Source organism: Watersipora subatra, chromosome 8, assembly GCF_963576615.1.
Source record: "Watersipora subatra chromosome 8, tzWatSuba1.1, whole genome shotgun sequence".
Lineage (NCBI taxonomy): Eukaryota > Metazoa > Bryozoa > Gymnolaemata > Cheilostomatida > Watersiporidae > Watersipora > Watersipora subatra.
This window is the reverse complement of record NC_088715.1, coordinates 30,522,039-30,541,541: the sequence shown is the minus strand read 5'-3', so window position 1 is coordinate 30,541,541 and position 19,503 is coordinate 30,522,039.

Here is a 19,503-nt window from a genome sequence, read left to right as displayed (position 1 = left end):
ATATAGCTAGGTAAAGAAGCATATGGTCATTATATAATGTAAACATTCCTTGGATTACTAAAATATAGTAATAAAATAGTATGATTACCTTATTAACTAGAGTTAGCCACAACAACTTTAGTATATTTAGTGTATTTATTGGTTACGATTTGCAATAAAATGTAACCCTACTATGTACAGCATGTACCATAGGAAGTTCTTACTTTCAAGACAGGTGTATAACATAAACTTTGAATTTAACATAAATGAACTTGTCCTACTAGACACACACCTAAAGCTAAGTTTCGGATTGTATTTTAACTATATTAATTAAAATTCATCTTTTTCAGCACTAAAATTATATCTCCTATTCGTTTCTAGCTGTTTTTGCTATAAATTTTAGCCGACCTCATCCAAACTTTCTTCAACTTAATTTAACAAGAGAGCCTGAGTGATGCTGTTCTTGATGCTGCTCTAGCATTTATGACCGCTTTATGTCCATCGAAAGGAAAAATTAAATTTTATTACTTTACCTTTAGAGTAAAGCAGCTTGGCGACAGGAAAATTAACTGCAGGCGTCTACTTATCTACTTTTTAACTTACTTAGTATGAACCATTTGGTCAGACTTCTGAGAGACAAAATTTACTCAGACTGTAAAACAGGTGCTGCAGATATTAATGCATTCACATACTCAAATTGAGGTTAGCTCTATACTCAATCTAATACGAATGGTCTTAGCCAGATAATAAAAGAAGAGAGAACACTCACTAGTAACATTTGTGCCAGACTTTTAAAGTGCTAGCACTTGCTATTTGCCTTATTAACAAGGTTCACACATCAAAGGCAACATACAGCACTGGCCACCTTAAATTAAAAAGGCAAATATAAGTCTTATTATCACTTTTTATGTCGCTTAGCAAAAAACTCACATTCTGAAGAAAGATATCAAAGAGTTGCAAAGATATCCATAGGACTGAGCACGCAGTTTTACACAAACAACTGTAGATCTGGGAAAAAATGCTAAGTACACCTTTACCAAAACGTTGCACTTCGCCGATTTATATACACCAACGTGATTATTTATTACTCTTCCACTTCTCCAGAAAATTGATTTTGCTCATGCATACTAGATGCAAGAAACGGTGCAAGAATGTGTTAACCATCTTAATGAAATAAAACCACATTTCAATCTAAAGCTAAAAAAACTGAAACACTGCAAAAGACAAGAGTAACTGTATAGGTTAACAGTAAATTAAAAGAACTCAAAAGTCTGCAAACTGTTGAACATCAGTAATGACAATGATCACGGTTATCGGAGTTATGGTTCATGGTTCTCAATATTGTACATGGGTGTGTGTGCGCGCTTGTGTGTGCGCGTGTATGTTTGTGTTTGCGTGTGTGTGTATGTGCGTGTGTATGCATGTATGTGTGCATGCGTAAATGAAATCAAATAAGGATGCAGCGACCAAGACACAATATCGGCACATGTGAAGGTTTTATGACTTCATATTTATGGTTCTCAGGGATATCATTTATACCTCTTTAGTGAATTAATTTATTTATTCATTTACTATTTTATAGTGGCTTTTAGTTAAACTTCTCAGAATTTAGCTAAATGTTCCTTTCTTTGTTTTTGAGCAAGCATTTTGTTGTATTACTAGAAATTTCCCTGTAATACAGCGAACGACTAAAGTGATATTGAAAAAAGAAATGGTACTGCTGGTTGATAAATGCAATATTTGCAGTCAAATGGCACTGCAGTGCAATAGGAGAACTGCAATGGTAGCTGTAATGTACTAGGTGTTATTATGTACAACAAACAGCAATAATGAAAAGAAAAGATTATATGTTTATATATCTCCCTTGAAATAGGAGAATTTCAATATTAGAAGGAAAATGACAAGCTGCTGTGTAATATACACAGGCTGGGGGAAGGGGCTGTATATCATTGTTCATAGCAACCAATATCAAGAAGTTGTGTTATTTATCTAGATTTCTGTATTTATATCTAAAAAATTTTGCTAAATTTAAACATCTAAACAGATTTTAGCTGGTTGTTATAGAAATAGATGTTTATCTTAGTATCCATAAGAAAATGTAAACATATTACTTAATTTTGCAGATATTAAAAACGGCTTGGCAGTACTGCGATATTGGCCATAGCCGCAGTATCATCAACAAAATCTTCAGAAAAATAATAACAGTAATATATTGCACACCATCGGTCACTATATACTTCGATCTTATAAATTCGAATGATTATTCTTATAAATAAATCTCATATTAATCTTATAAAATCAAATAATCATTCTTACAATTAAATACTGTAATAATCTTATTAAAATCGTTAGAAAATTATCATTGTCATTTCCTTTACTTTCACTGCTTTGGACCTCAGTTCGAATACCAAAGTACTCAATATAAGCGTCTAAATTGTCAGAGTCTGGTTAAATCGGCAAAAAAGAACCGATTATTTTCAGTATTTCTACATTAATCACAGAAACCTTCGGTAATCGGAGAATGCCATAGACTGGTGAAATGTGCACATTTTTCTCGTAAAATACGCTCAACTTAATGGTTCTACTCTCTGTCGCACAGCCTTATCGCCGTTTCGTTGGCCGGTCTTAATTTTGATTAAAAAAGGCTTGCCAAGTTTTTATTGCGGTTTTAGGCCAAATTAAACTGTCTATTTATGTATAACCCAATCAGATGGGTAAGGTTGAGAATATTTTCTACAAATTTTAAAGACTTGGTAACATATTTAAATAGGTTTATATGTGTTTCGTATCGTTATTATACTTAAACGACTCCATTGAAAAATGGTTAAAATTGTTGATGAGATTTCGGTACAAGGGTTTGCGACGGTGTTGATGAATAGTTTTCGTGAGTTGTGTGCACATGCATTTATTGTAAAGCTCCCAAACAATGGCTTCGCTCCTGTTTGGTCGTAGGATACTGTTTCAACCTATGGTTTAAAATTTCCTTATTCCACGAGGGCAGTATAATGAGGATTCATGCTTAGTAATTGTCTTCCCTTTATGGTTTACACTCTTATTCCCCATAAATGTGTTTATCATGCTATCCATTTTACAGCTACCTAACACTAACCTGCAGCATTCTTGCAATGTTTCATATTACTATTCACTATTACCTGCACTAACAATACATGACATTTATTACTATCCTTATACTAGGACTAATTATATCATACCCCTTTGTTCTTTTAAAATCATCATGCTAGATAGTTTTACGGTTAATTGTTATGCAAAAAAGAAACTCCACTGAAACATCAAATGTTTTTCTAGCTTTTTGTATTGATCTACAAGTTTAGTGACAAGTTACTAGCTTTTTCTGTTACATAATAAACTACATCATGGTAAGAGAATTGCACAAGCGTACTATGTCCATGTCAGCCCGCATGGTTTCACTGTTTGATAATCTTTTCTAAAATATTTTATTTATTTTTAAAATTGTATTACAACAATTAGGTGTTGGCTTGAGCAATTATGTAACAATCTGTACCACTATTTTAAGGCAAACAACTGTAGTCTGTGAGAGTGTGCTGACCTCACACTTAGGGGTTTGGCGTAAAGTATCATACAAATAAGACTGTCACTATTAACTTCAAGCAATATCATATATCTGAGTAATGTACACTGTGCATATAGCAATCCCGTGTAAAAGGTTGCTGATATATAACTAAAAATGATTATTTTAAACACTGATGGCATGACCAAGTTTGCAGGAGAACATATCAATAAGTATTTGGCTTGAGTAATTCTGTAGCAATCTATGCTACTATATTACTACTGGTTACATTTTTGCTCTGCAAAAAGTAGTTAAGATGCTAAAATCAACTCGCTCAACTGTTCAGAAAACGTGTTGAGGTCAGAAGACACCGTAGAAGGTATTTAACTGGCAGAAAAGTAGAACTGAGTCAAAAGAAAGGCAACAATCAGAAGCAAACTGGCTGAGCCAACGATGCAAACATTTTTGTTTTAAAATTATTAATTTTTGATTCTACAGTAGATGTATCATAATTATGGTTTGTTCATGTCAGTTATTTTTCAATAGGATTTGTAGCATTTGATTTGCTATGATTTTGATACAAGCTATACGTTTTCAGATTTACAACAGATTACTTGTAGATATCATTGTCACTTTCTAAATTCACTTTTTGATGATCGAGGCTCACAACTTCAATTGCAAGTAAACAGCCGGCTTCGGCAGCAAACAGTAGCAAACGAATTAATGAATGCAATAAACTTGTATGAGTAAGTGTTAGATATAAACATAAAAATACGCTCTCAAATTTATAATAATGAGATGAAAAATCTACAGCTCAGACAAATGGCGGCAGGGAATAAAAAATGTTTATATGTTCATTTCAAGAAATAAATAATAACTTGCAGCGTAATTTATTTGCTTGTCAATGCATACTTATTTAGGAATGCTCAACAAGTTGGAAGTAAGTTGTCACAGCTTTTTTGCATGCGGCTCCAAAGTTGAAACTGTGCAAGTAGTTGGCTTGGTATGTTGTGCAATTTTGGGCCTTATTCACTCAGTAGTCAAAAGGTCAAAATGCTCAACATCAGGGCAAAATTTAGGATGATGTAAGACATGATGTAACGATTGTAAGAGGTAAGTTAATTAAACTATTTTTTTGAATAATAAAGCATCAACATTAAAAAATTGTTTGCTCATTTTGCGAAATCAGTTGTAAACATGTGTTTAACCATTTAATTCTTGATTCTCAATATCTTTAGCATTAACAACGTAGTCAATGGTTTTTGCTCACATTTTTGCATAGGCTGAATTACACAAAAACAGTATTTTTACCAATTGTGCATTCATAAATGAATTTTTTAATGTAAAAATTGGGTGTGGTTAGTTTTGTGGTGTGTTATTGTTAAAAAGTAGCCAGCTGAATATTCCTTATAAGCTAGCAAAACTGAGTTTAGTTTACCCAATTTCAGCTGGTATAACAAACTTTGGTTTCTATTGTATTCTTAGCATGAATTCACAAAGTAGTTTGGTTATTTTATAGTTTGCAGTAATTTCTTGTCCACATTTCATTACTTACCTCAACAGGAAACTTTCTAATTTTTGACTGCAATATTATTATTATTTTTGTAATTTTGCTTTAGACTGGAAAGCAAATCTCTCAACATAGCCTTGTGAACTTGGAAACATATCTTACGTTTATGTGACACTTAGAAATTGTTCTCAAAATCTCCAGCATGTCTTTTGAAAAGCTTGTTGTTGTCATAAATTTCTCGTATATCTCCTCCAGTTGGTAATCACTGAGTCTGAAATGAGAAAATATGAGTCAATTGATGTAATTACAGTGCTTATTATTTTGATAGCTGATTGATTTGGTACAGCAGGTTTGTAATCAAAATATTTCTTACATATAACAAAATAATTGGTAGAAAAATGCTTAGATAAACATCATATAGCCGATCGATACTCAGTTTCATAAAATTTATCCGTAATTATTACACGCAGCATAATTATTGGGATATCATAGGTTGCAAAACATAGAAAAAGCTGATAATAAAACCTTTAAGCCTCAAGAAGCTGTTGGTTTTCAATTAATACACATAATTAATATGAAGAGAGTACCAATTAATTAAGGGAGTAGAAAAGAGAGAAAAATAAAAGAAGAACCAATGAAAAATATCATTGTTGGAGGCATAAAAAGTTTCAAGTCACCATCTTTTCATTAAGGAATTTCAAGTAGACGTTCTAATCTGATAAAATTAAATCGAAAAATAACATGGCTTTAGAATTTACATTCATTAGCACAAAAGGAATACCTTCTTTCATTTCAAAAGTATATACATATTTATGTATATAAATACATAAATATATATGTATTACCTATTCGTAAGCACTATTGGTGATGTTAGATGTGCATGTGCATATTTTCAATAACTTAACAGCAATAAAGAGTGCAACCCACCAACTATCGTGCTTTATTTATAAAATATGTTTCAGTATTTTACAAAAAAAATAGCTGGAAAGTAAAAAGTATCATCATTTTAACTACATCAACAATGATTCACCTCATGTTGTTCTCTCGTATGCTATCGATTTCAGCAACAACTTTTGCCGCTCCTCCGTCATCAGCCAGAACTATCAGTGCTTTAGGTCTAGATCTCTCTAGAATATTCCCAAACTTTTGCAAAGCTTCATCATTGTCGCCATGAAGATATACCACTTCACTATCATTCCTGCCAACTGGATCTAGAATCATAGGACAATACGATTTAAAAAATGTATTTAAAAATATTAGACAAAAAATGGTAAGATTGACCGGCATTGTTCTGATACGCTGCTATGATGTTCATAGTTTGATTAGCTTATTTATATCGTGACAAGACAGCAAAGGTTTTAGCCATTTTCTTCAAATCTGTCACATTTTATGCAAACTTGCTTTAAACAGAACAGTTTTTTAAGCCGTTGTTACTTTAGTGTCCCAACCTATATGTTATGTTATCCCAGCCTATATGTTATGTTGTCCCAGCCTATATGTTATGTTATGTTATTCCACCCAGCCTATATGTAATGTTGTGTTATGCCAGCCTATGTGTTATGTTATCTCAGACTAAATGTTTTGTTATGTAATCTCACCCTATGCTGTTATGTTATACCAGCCTAAATATGATGTTATTCCATGCTATATGCTATGTTATGTTATCCCAGCCTATGTGTTAGGTTTTCCCAGCCTATGTGTTAGGTTTTCCCAGCCTATACATGTATGTTATGTTATCCCAGCCTATATGTTATGTTATCCCAACCTATGTGTTACGTTTTGTTATGTTATGTTATCCCAGCTTATATGTTAGCTATCGGTAGCCTAATATATTCAAGTATGCTTCAAAAAGCTTTGATGATGTACAGTCAAACATGGATAAGTCGAACTTCACGGGACTGAGCGAAAGTGTTCGAATTATCAGAGCATCCAAGTTATCAGAGCACTGGCACAAGTCCATGTATTTACTTATTTATTAGTAGATTCATGTACATATACAAACTATAATATAAATCAAAAGCACAAATGGCTTGTTTCAAATAAAATGCTTCTAATGTAAAGTATAAAACGTTTTTATCAAAAAGTATAGATTTTTCTATCACTTGAGATTGGTTCATTGTTTGAGGCGATGTTATTGCCAGGACGTTTTTTAGATTGACGTTGGCAAAACTTGATCGTTGTTGAAATGCTCAAAAGAAAATACATCTGTTTCTTTCGAGCGTTTTACCCACGATCAATTTTGCCAATTTTTCTTGAAGTTAATGCAAAGATTACCTCACTTTACCTCGCTTCGGAAGGGCGATCGTTAAGCAGATGTTTGGGATAAATCAAATTTCACCAAACCTTTAGAAAAGTCGTTGACAAAAATATTTTGCCGATGGTGGTAATAACGATGCTTATGAATTACGAAAAGTTTAGGTTTACCTCTATGGCTTGGAATAAAGTGATTTTCTAAAGCAATAACAACCATTTCGGTAGCCGCTGGGCAAAAAACAGTTCGAGTTAACAGTGTTGAGTTCGAGTGATCTATAGCAGTTTATCATTACGTGGGAACAGACCAAAGAAACTGTTCGAATTAACCGTGTGTTTGAGCTATCCATGGGCGAGTTATCCATGTTTGACTGTATTTAATTTTATTTTTTCACTAAATCTATCAAACCTGAAAAAAACTGCCTAAAATTTGATTATTAACCTTCTCACTAGGTTTTTTCTGAACTATATTTTCAATGGTAACATTGTTTAAAGCAATACCATTTCATGAGCCAATACCTTTTACTAATTGAAGCTACTAATTAGCAAGGTCTTAGTACCGTGCTTTACTAAACTACAAATAATAACCGTGAGAGCCGTAAAGTTATTTATTCTTAAATAGTGAGTAGCCTTTTTGGAATCGCAAAGATATTTTCAATGTTTATGAATGCTTAAAGTTTTTTTTTGTTTTTAATATAGTTAAGAAAAAAAGGCATGCATGTTTTGTCACATTGTCAAAAAATCTAAAAGCAATTGATACCACCATTTTTTCTTCTTTTTCTATATATATTTTCTATTTCTCAAAGTCTGTCCGTGTGTTCATCGAAAATCCGGCTATAGATTTTGAAATCTTGGAATAAATATTCCATACCGAAGAGGGTTTGATCTCAGACCAAGCCGCTCTTCAGTCTGACCACTAGACTACGGAAGTCAAATTGCTAGACTGCCAGTATAAGTCATTATATCAGAGCAATACCTAATTGAATTGCGTATGACGAGGGTCATAGCATAACATCACGAGAATCTGTTTGCTCACATTATTAAACTCGCTAATAGCAAAATTCTCATTATTTCTGCTTGTTTATAAGACAAAAAACTTTTCATGATATGTAGTCTGAGAGTTAGAACGGAAAATGTTGTTATATGTTAAATACAAATCAATTTCTTGTCCAAATACTATTCTATTACATGGGCAACGCCGGGTGACACACTTAGTACTTTAATACATGTCTGTTTGCTTTTCACCCAAGAAGAATGTTCTCTAACTACTTTTTAGGCTACATAGTCAAATGTGTGAGCCATTGTAATTTCTTCTAATTCAGAAATAGTATGTTATATTTATGTAAAGAAGGCTACCAATCATTCCTTAAGCAAATGCAAAGTTGTTACAAAAGAATTACTGTTAAACCAAGTTGGAAATAATATAAAAAGAAGAAGGGTGTCCTAAAATGACCATACCAAAAGAAAATAACAAAGCTATCTTAGAAGCGTTCAAATAAGCAAATTCACTATGTAAAATTGGAAAAATTTATCCTAAGAAATATTATGTGGCTCACGCGGAGTAGTCGGTCGTGATTCAATATCTTTCTTGAGTTCACTCTCATCTGCTTGAACTTGTGGAGGAGATGAGTCAGTTGCTGACGTTGAAGGGCTTTCATTAAATGGTGGGTATGCGGTGATCATCTTTGCAGCCTGCACAAACAATTGCTGGAGGTTATATGATTTGCTAAATTTTGTTAATGTAAAAATTCAGTTTTAAGCTAATATCTCACAGCTCTATCAAAAACTATGTGATCAAACAATAATACATGCTTTTGTTTATCTTTACTTCCTTTCAAGCCATTTCAATCCATTAAATATTTGACACAAATAAATACAGAAATCTCTCCATGTTTTAGCAAAATAAAGCAAACACCTCTCAGCGACAGTTCATATGCGAGGTGATAGAATTAATGTCATTATGTCTACCAGGTATTAACTGTAATCCAGCCGCTTTACCAATCAAAGGACCAATTTAATGGTCACTGATTCTTACGGAAGAAGTTGAAATCATGTTTCAATAGTATATATAAACTAACTACTTAGTTAAAAAAACAATAAATAAACCACAAGGTTACCTTTTGACCTTTTTTGAAGATCACTTTAACACATATATTTTCTTTGAAAAAAAATGATTACCAATTGCTGCTTACTTGAAGCTTGTTCAACATTAGGTAGACTGCATGTTAAAACTTGCCTAATACAACACATGCAATAGTTTTATTTATAGTATACAAAACATTATCAGCCAGGCATGAACAATGATCTAGAGCGAGAGCAGTGTATTCTAGGAAAATTATTAAAATAAAGTTTACAGTGCTTGTCTTACCAGAAGGAAATTACAGTCTGCTTTAAACCTTTATTGCTAACTAAGCTAAACTCTCTCAGCAGTCAAAACTTAAAAGTTTTCCTAGTCAAGATACAATTAGAACTGATCTGTGGCTATTGATTTGTTGCTACCAGTGCTGGTGTTTTATACGTAGAAGCCAAGTAGACACAGCAACAAGTAAGCGCTACAGTAGGTCCTACAGCGGTGTTGCTCAATGGTTTTTCAGCCTTAGAAAAGCGTTTAAAACCTATAGTGCATTACTTTCTGCAAAGGGAGAAAGTTTGAGCCAGTTTACTTAATGTATTCAATAGCCTGAATAAAGTCATGCATGCCTGCATTCTTTTAAGGCAATCAGCGATTGTGCTGCAATAGTTTTGGTCTAAAGAACTTACCAAGCGGATCTTTAGGTAAACTCAGACTCTCTAAGTAAGGTTTGATAATTATTTTACATATGAAATATATGTAATCGCAGACCATCTGGCAAAATTGACACAAAAACATTACACAGCAGTTTCACTTCTGTGCAAAAGCCAATAGAACATCTATCATCAGCAAAAACTTACAAACTTTCTATAGAATATGATTAACCAATCTAAACATACTTTGTGTTGTATCACATTTTTTTAAAAAGCTTTTTAGTGTAGTCAAAATAACGTAATCTAGGAAACTCAGCTTCTTTACCAACTCTTTAGAAATACTACTCCAACATAGCAATCAACCACGAATTGTATGAAACCATTTAACAGGCCCCTCAAATAATGGGCTTTAAGTTGATTATGTGATCTTCAAACTTCTAAATATGCATATGTAGAAAAAATCAGTATTATTATGATCTTAAAATAGAAACTGTTATGCAGGCAACACTTCCTTACATGTATTTCTAAACGCATATCAAAGCCCATCACTATTGCTGACTAAGCTGTGCATGTGTAATTATTTAGAAACTTAAGCATGGTTCCCACATATGCCAAATAATTGACAAGTTGGTAATAGCTCACAGCAAAAACTAAAGATTTTTTAGTCTACCTGAAGAATGAGTGTTGAAAAATAAAGCCAGCTTATCTCCAATAAAGCTACTTGTCAAGTGTTTGGCTATCCACTATGCAAAGAAGCTTCATAACCATCAGTGACTGATTCACTTCCTTGATGCCTGAAAATGACAGTATAAAACTTTTGACCTGAGGCAGGTGTGATGAGGTGAAAGGTTAATCAAGAACTCTATGTAAACAACACACTATGATGACAATCTAAACAAAATCTAAGCTTTTAACCAGCTTACTACCTTACTGACATTTTCATGCATTGTCTCAGCATCAAACATGACCTAACAGCTAGTAAATATCTATGCATTATGACTCACTAGACCCCCTAGTAGCTTATTAAAGGTTACTTGTAGACGTTACCTCATATATATATATTTATAAATATATATATATTATATATATATATATATATATACATCTTTAGCAACTTGCGAAGTTGTTGAGTATTACACAGATATTGCTTTCTTTGCCATGTGGCTTGTTTTGTACATGTATACGACGATTTGGCAAACTCGTATTTAGTTTAAACACCACAGACCAAATTGCATTTTCAATTAGACAGAAAGAGAGCAAAATTGGGTTAAATGTTCTAGTTCCCTGCCCTTGCTTTATATAGAATTTTTGCCAATACTTGTTGTTGCTCAGGAAAGATCGCTAGCTGCTAGAATTATAACTTATGAAAAACTGCTAATAAAGTTAGCTATTTAGATTGAATAAGTTTAGCAAAGAATTTTTAGAGTCATTGGCTATCAACGCAAACTGACAATGAGAAAAAAAGTTCTTTAAGGTATTATCTGTAATAGCTACCTACAACCTATTATTTATACTATATTCAAGTAATTGATTATGGTAAAGCAGTACTGTAAAGGAAATCGCTGTACCCTTTACTGCTCCACAATAACAAAACCATTTTATTTCAATGGTAAATATACATATATATCCCAATAAATATATATGAGTATACAGTCAGGAGGCATGTAACATGCAATGATCACTGTAATGCAAGACAACCAGGTGCTCCGCTTCCCTGCCTCATCAGAAGGAAACCTTATATACTCTTTGGTATAAAGAGTATAAAATAGTTCTTTATAAACTCTTTTGCCCCGTATATGTTTATTCACAGCCATAAGTTTTTCCCCTCGGTTGTAGAAGCTACCCTGGTGGCCGACCCAGTGGCCACCCTACAATGGGCCATATTTTCAGCCGAGCCAATGCTCGACTATGTTTGGTGAGTGATGTCAATTGTCTCGAAGAGGCTTCCTATGGTCCACTTGGCCATCTTTTCCCTTGACCTTGAGCTCATCGATTGGCTACCACACTACTTCGAATAGCATTCAATTATCGCAACTATTGCTATACTTGCGCTATGGCAAGAAATGTTTTTGCAATCATATAAGTTCATTAAAACTAGGCATTTCAGGCTTTAACTTGTTTTACCCAATTTTAAAAATCCTACATCAATAAGTCTAAAAGTTTTGCAAATATTTTGCGACTGTCAGACTAACAAGCACTCAAATTTCATATTCAATTTTTAGTATGAATTATAGAGTTCATAGTTTTGTCAATTTTTAAACCATGTTTTAGACTAACAGTAGCTCCAGAGAGTATTTAATGACTAAAGGAAAAACTCTATGCTGTACTATAAAATATACAGCTAAAATAAGACATGGGATTTCGTCTTTAAAGTTTGGCATGAATTTAGTGCATTAAAATAAATGAAAATGTTGAGGGTAAAAGCTTTACAAGCTCAAAATAAAATATTGGTCTATTTGATTAAAATTTACCTGGATTATATAGTATCAATCAATTAATCACCTTATTCACTTCACTTTAGTTTACTCCACTTCACAATCTTAATGAATAAGGAAATCAATTTAAATTAACAGATTCGAAATAACTCAAAATTTAGTTGAATCCTATTAAAACAAACAAAAAATTATATTGGTAGTAGGTTGTTTTATTGCACTAAAATACCATAAGTTACCAATAGAATTAAAGAGCAATGAGATTTTGTAAAAGCATTATTCTTTATAAATGGCCAAAAAGAATTTATGAGGTTAAGACTTTCCTGATTTACATTTTAGTTGGCCATTTATAAGTTGAGGATGAGATCGCATCAAATTCTAGTAGATTTATATCAACGATAATTGGCACTTTTCTATTATTTGATATTTTGTTTGTCGTTTTAGGTGATCTGACTGCCAAATTGATTTAGAATTGAAATCAACAAATCTTAAACCCAGTGTCACAGTATTGCTAAATTTGACAGGATTGTTGTTCACCGCTGTTGCAGTCAGGGCGAGGCCAATGTTATTACTGTTGTTTATCTAGTTTTTTGCAATTTTATCACATACTCACTATATACGCATGAAGGGCCAGGCGTGTAAAGGGGAGGTAGCTAGAAAGTAGTAGAATACACCTGTGAAAAATAAAGCCTGCTCTGAAACACTTGCTAGAACCAACATCTACATACAAACATAAAACACACAGTTAAACCATTCAGCAGAAAGAAAACATACCAAAAGCAGCATAAATAGTTGTGCTTTCCGTTTGCAAGTATAAGAATGATAGAGTTTCATCAGCATTTAATACTCATATGTTTATACCGAGTTTAGAAAAAATAACTAACAACATTTTTATCCACCTATTTTTAAATCACTTATTACATATAAGGCAATGCATCTAAGGCTATTTTGAAAGTTTTATTCCATCAATCACAAGCAATTACAGAATAAAATGTTTGTCAATAGAGAGTAGTTGTAACACCACAACTTGGACGGCATATCCAATGTCTAGGATAAAAGAGAAATAGGCAGTCGGGCAACTAATTACGCCACTATTGAGAATTCTGGATACCTGGTTTTCTTCGGAGCATTTTAACTGCAATTAAGTTTGTCAATTGTAATTTTGATGAAGTTTTGAAAATTTTTACCCTGCTCTACCCCTCTCTTCCCTCTCTCCCCTCTCTCCCCCTATCTCTGCATGTCTCCCCCTATCTTGTCCTCTGCCCCTCTCTCCCCTTCTTTTTTCCTCTCTCCCTTTCTCTCCCTTTTTTTTTTTTTTTCACCTTTTCTCCCCCTACCTCCCACACTCTTTTCCTCTCTCTTTCCATCTTTAAAGTCGCAAGAGTAGCATAAGCCCTACTCGTGCAAATTTTAACACTGTTTGAGACGTTTGAAAAAATTAAACGAGCGGTGTCTTGCAAGTCACTCCATTCATTCTTTTCTTATTGGTCTAGCAGGCACAGTACATCTTTCTTTCTCTCCCATTCTTATTCTCTCATTCCATCAGTGTGGCAGACTCAAGCTATTCCGGCTGGCTAGCCAGCCATAGCCTCACTTGACCATCTCAGCTAACAAAAGCTGTTGCTGGCTGCTTCTTCAAAATGGAGGTATGCTGGTTTCTGCTACACTATTTTAATCGAAAAAAAGTGTGGAGAATGACCAGGTGATTGAATATGTTGCATTTTAATATTAACGTTTTTTATACCTGTTTGTTTAAAAGTAACCATATGCTATGTGCAGATGAAAAATAGTAACATTCATACTTTTCAAGTATTCTTACTTTAGTGTCTAAAATAATCATTTCCTGACAACTAACAAAAATTTTGGGAACATATATAAACATCTACTAGAAGTAATATCTCACCTAGAACTATAAATCTCAAGGAAACTCACTATGTGTAATGAAAATGCTGAAACATATAAACGATGAAGCAGCGCAATGACAAATAATTTATCATATAAAAGTTTGTAGAAAGGTAAACAACTTCAAGTCAACTATTGGACTATTACTCAGCTGTCAAAAGCTGTTGCTGGCTGTTCCTTCAAAATGGAGGTATGCTGGTTTCTGCAACACTATTTTAATTCAAAACAAGTGTGAAGAATGACCAGGTGATTGAATATGTTGCATTTTAAGATTAATTTTTTATTATACCTGTTTGTTTAAAACTAACCATATGCTGTGTATATGAAAGATAGCAACATCTGCACTCTTCTAGTATATTTACTTTAGTGTATAAAATATTCACTTCTTGACAACCACTCAAAATCCTGAAAAAAAATTTAAACATCTAATAGAAGTAATATCTCACCTAGAAACATAAATCTTAACAAAACTCACTCATCATAATTAAAATGCAGAAACATATAAACTATGAAGCAGCGCAATGACAAATTACATATCATATAATAGTTTATAAAAATGTAGAAAACTTCAAATCAACAAACAGCATTAAAAATCAATCAATATCACTAACATTATATTTTACAGCCATAAAAGAAATGTATTTGTTGTACTCTAGATGCAAGAGCATGCATATCAAAGTGATTAGGCAACCACAAAATAGGTCACAAAAAGTTTTTGAAGAGAATCTCTGCAGCAAATTCTTAAACTTGTTGGTGGTTTGGTTGTAAATTTAGGCTGTGGATTTTTGCTGCTAAACCCTGCAGCGTTAAATTTAGTTCTCTGAAAAATATAGGTGAATACAATCAACTACGTCAAACCAGAAAGAAGAAGTAGTTTTAAGCAAAGCACAAAAGTGAGATGCTGCCGCTATAAATGATGCGGAAGATGTTGGCAAAACTTGCGTGTAAATATGACTATTGGACAACCATGCAAATGTAGACAGTTTGTGCTATGAATGTAAAAACCACACTCATAATTGAAACTAAATACTGACCTTGTGAGCGTTTTTATTTCTGATCGATGTAGGTCAAGTTCGCGCTGCAGCAAAATCAACCTTTAAATAAAATTCAAATTGAGTTATTTAATTTGCAGTATATAATCACTGATTAGACTGACAAACGGCTGTGCACTGATGTCCATAGTTACAGTTTTAACAATGGGCACTGATGCAAAACGGCTTAAAGTGATTTATCATTTGAGCTGGATGAGCTAAAGCATTAAAGATTATTATTTATTTCATGATCAACATATTTCATTTATGTTAACTGTAGACTGATAAACCTTGAGAGGTAGAATTATGCGGTACATTTAGCTTTTACCTCTCAGTAGTTTTAACTGCTGTATCCGCAATGTCATCAGCTCGGCTCTCTATGTATGCGTTCATACATCTTTCAACCATCTTGTCTATTTCCTCGTTTTTGTAACTTTTGCTTGATTCTGAAATGAAAAAATGTTTTATTTATAGGGAATTAAACTCATATAACAACTGATATTTTTATGATTTATTTCTACACAGTTTTTTAAAAGTGGTTATATTTTAACTCTTCTATGAGTACTAATTATCATCAGAATGTTATTGCTTAACCAATTTTTGGGAAGACAACTTCTATGAACCTCAAATGATACTAGATTTTTGGCAAACTTTGTATCAACCCCATACTAACAATACCCATGAGCGTTTCAACGTTAATCAAGACAGGCATGTTTGAGCTTGGGGCTATTATTGCATAATTGGCACTGGCTTGGATTTTTTGGTTGCTTCAACAGTTTTTGTTCTAGCCAGTAAAAAGAAATTACATTATACACATATTTTAGATACTTAAGATTAATAGTTGTGAGAGGTAAAATGATTATTAGAGATATCTTGCACCAATAAAAGTTAGCAGTCAATTTCAATCAAATGCCAAATGACGATCCGATGTTTTGCATCACTTTTGTCTTTTGTACAAGTTCAAGTAAAATTTCACTTTGCGAATATATTTTAAAGCAAATTAAAGGCACACAATTTTTAAAGCCACAAGCTCAATTTTTATAGATTTGTTCTGTAAAAAGCGAATGCTTGTCTTTGTTTTATGCAGTCAACCAATTATTCGGTCATATTAAAGAATATAATGTTTGATAATATAAAAAAGTGCAACTTCAAACTACTTAAAGTTTTATTTGAAGCTTTTCTGTATTTTTTTATAATTGCACATGTAGTTTTAAGCCTTTAAAAACGTCTTGGTAATCACACCTTGCCAAAATTATTCAAAAAAGTGCCTAGTAATTTTGAGAAAAATACGTCTAGTTAATAAGCTTTGGTGGAGTTATGCACACAATCTGTTGATCACAAGAGTGAGAAAATGGCTTAAATAGCTCAAATAAACCATCATGAGTGTTATGATTACATTTCAGTAAAGTTCCAAGAATTCATGTAAGAAAATCTTAAATATCTATGATAAAGATTTGTAAGTCATGACATCATGTCATAAAATCTTACAGACTAAAACAAATTTAAACAATCAGATATTGCCAGCAAACTTTAAATTTCAAAATAGTGCACAAGCAGAGTGACTTGCAAACTCATGCAAAGCCAGTTACATGAAAAGTCTGATTAAAATCTTTTGTGAGAGAAAATGCAGAAAACTCAAATACAGGTTTTTAGGGCAAATATGAATGAAAATTTACAAGCCAGTAACTTCTATATATTTTTAATATATATCTTTATTGCATTGTTTTTCTGTTACAACTTTGTTCATGATTAAAAGCTAATTAAGATGTATTTGTGAGTTTAGATCAAGAGAGAAGGTTTACCTAGAAAATTGAAACACAGCGTGAATACCATTAAAGATGTGAAAATCCTTTTTGAAGGTATTTAATTTACATGTATGTTTGATTTATTAAAAACAATGTAATTACCCTAAAAAAGTACTATTTTAACCTCTACTCTATTAGCTTTTTTTTGTATTTGAATTGCTGATGAACATTGTCATTTTTTTAAATTTAAGCGTTTGAAACCATCTAAAGTCAGGTAGAATACATAAAATGCAGCTTTGCAATATATTTTGTGAGATAACTAAGTGTTTGTTGCATGAAAATAAAGCTAAATTAAAATAAATAAAGAAGCTTTTATCGTTGATAGGAAAGATAAAAACTTTCTGGGTCAACTAAAGTAACCTCTTAACCAATAGGAATTCCTATCAATTTACAGGGCATGATCCTAATCGGTATTAAAGCTCTTGTGTCTTGAATGTTCAATTATATTTGTTTAGACACAATTGGCTTATCCTGACTAAATGTTTGACACAAAGTTTTCAACTTATTTCAATGTTTGTTATTTGGCAACCACAGCTTTTATTAGTAACAATTAAACATTTTTGTGTACAAAGCATCGATTAAGGACAAGCTCTGAGTTAGTTGACCTTTGCCTTAGTAAACCAAATGTAGGGTAGTATATTATTCAGGTATTCAGGTAAGCTCGCTCTAACCAAAAAACAAACACATCTGAAACAAGTGTACAGGAGAGACACCAGCTTATTCTATACTGTGACTAGCTGAGGAACTTCCAGAAATTACTTCAATCGTGCATGCAAACAGCTTTCATAATAGAAAACTAGTCATAACTAGTGTACTCTGGGTATACCTAAAGAAGTTCTCTCATTTTAATGTACTAAATGTATAAAGCTGATAAAGATTGGTTTATTTGTATAACATAATTCGAAAAAAAGCTGTGAGATTTTTCTCGTTGTGACTTGAGAGACTTTAGCGTAAAATGGCGTGCTTTTTTGTATCTATTCTTAAAAAGGTACTAGCCGAGTCCTTTATAAATTTATAGATGGTTTAATGTCAGGTTGCCCTAATGTAATTACACATTTTAAAATTGGTATGCCGAGACTGATAGCTGGAAATTTGACATTTTATCTTTCTTCATTTGTGGAAAACCAAATTTGCTTTTTGTCTGGATTGTTTTGCAAACAAATAATTCCCTTACAACAGGATGTTGTCGATTGACATCAGGTTTTGTTTTGCACAGAAAAACCATATGGAATGTATAAAATTAAAAACATACATATTTAGCTACTTACTAAAACCACAACCATCTTCACAGAATCCATTTCTTTGGTGATTAACATAGATGATACCAAATATAGGAAAGTACGGTCGGTCAGCATGCTCATAAACAGTTTCATAGTACTTGTATTTCCATATAATTTCAACTCTTTCCTGAAGTTTTTCAAACTTATTGCTGCAAAATAACCAAATGATTAAATGAGATATTCCTAAAACTATATGAATTCATGAACAAATCAAAACAAATAGCTACATTTTAACTTTATTCTAAAACATTACATGTGATAAACAATATGTCGTCGCAGGACTACAAAAGTTAGAGATGGGAAAAACACATAACCTGTGACAGTCTGAACACTGTACTAGTTATCAAAAACTCAAAATTTTAACAATGTTGGTAATTATTTTTCACAGTAGGCTAAAGTAGAAGCTGAACCAAAATGCCGCCATACTACTGCTGCTTTCTTTGAATGCAGATCAACATAATTTTTCACTGTGACAAATCAGGTTCTTATTTAAAACTGAAAAACTAGACTCAGACTGATAAAATGAACCCCAGCAGTGCAAATTTATGAGCAAGTCTATGAATAAAAGATTTTGCTTGGTAAGATTGTGGCAACGTAATTCGGAAACAGATAGTATTGCAATTTGAAGTGGATGAAATCTGATGGCAAATTACCTAAGCCAACAAGGAATGCATGCCTAAACACATCGACTTAACCCAAAGAAAATTTTGCTTCGATTTACACTATATGTTAATAAGGAAATGCGTATCTAACCCGATACCTTTGAATCAAAGGTGAAAACATTTAAAGATAGATATACTATCCTAGACAAGCTTTTAGCTGCTGTTGACCATAAAATCATGATACTATTATAGCCGGTCAGGAAGGCCAAACTGAGCTTTTAAAAAATATCAAAATAGCACTGGACTTTATGCTAATGGACTCAATCTCTGGAAATATTGAACTAATCAATGGTATGTAACTAGCATTCTAAATGAGATGTTTATTAGGCCACTGTCAGCTAAGCATTAAACCATTCCATCTTGGCAAATAATGCCTGAAGGTAGGTTGAGGACTTGCAC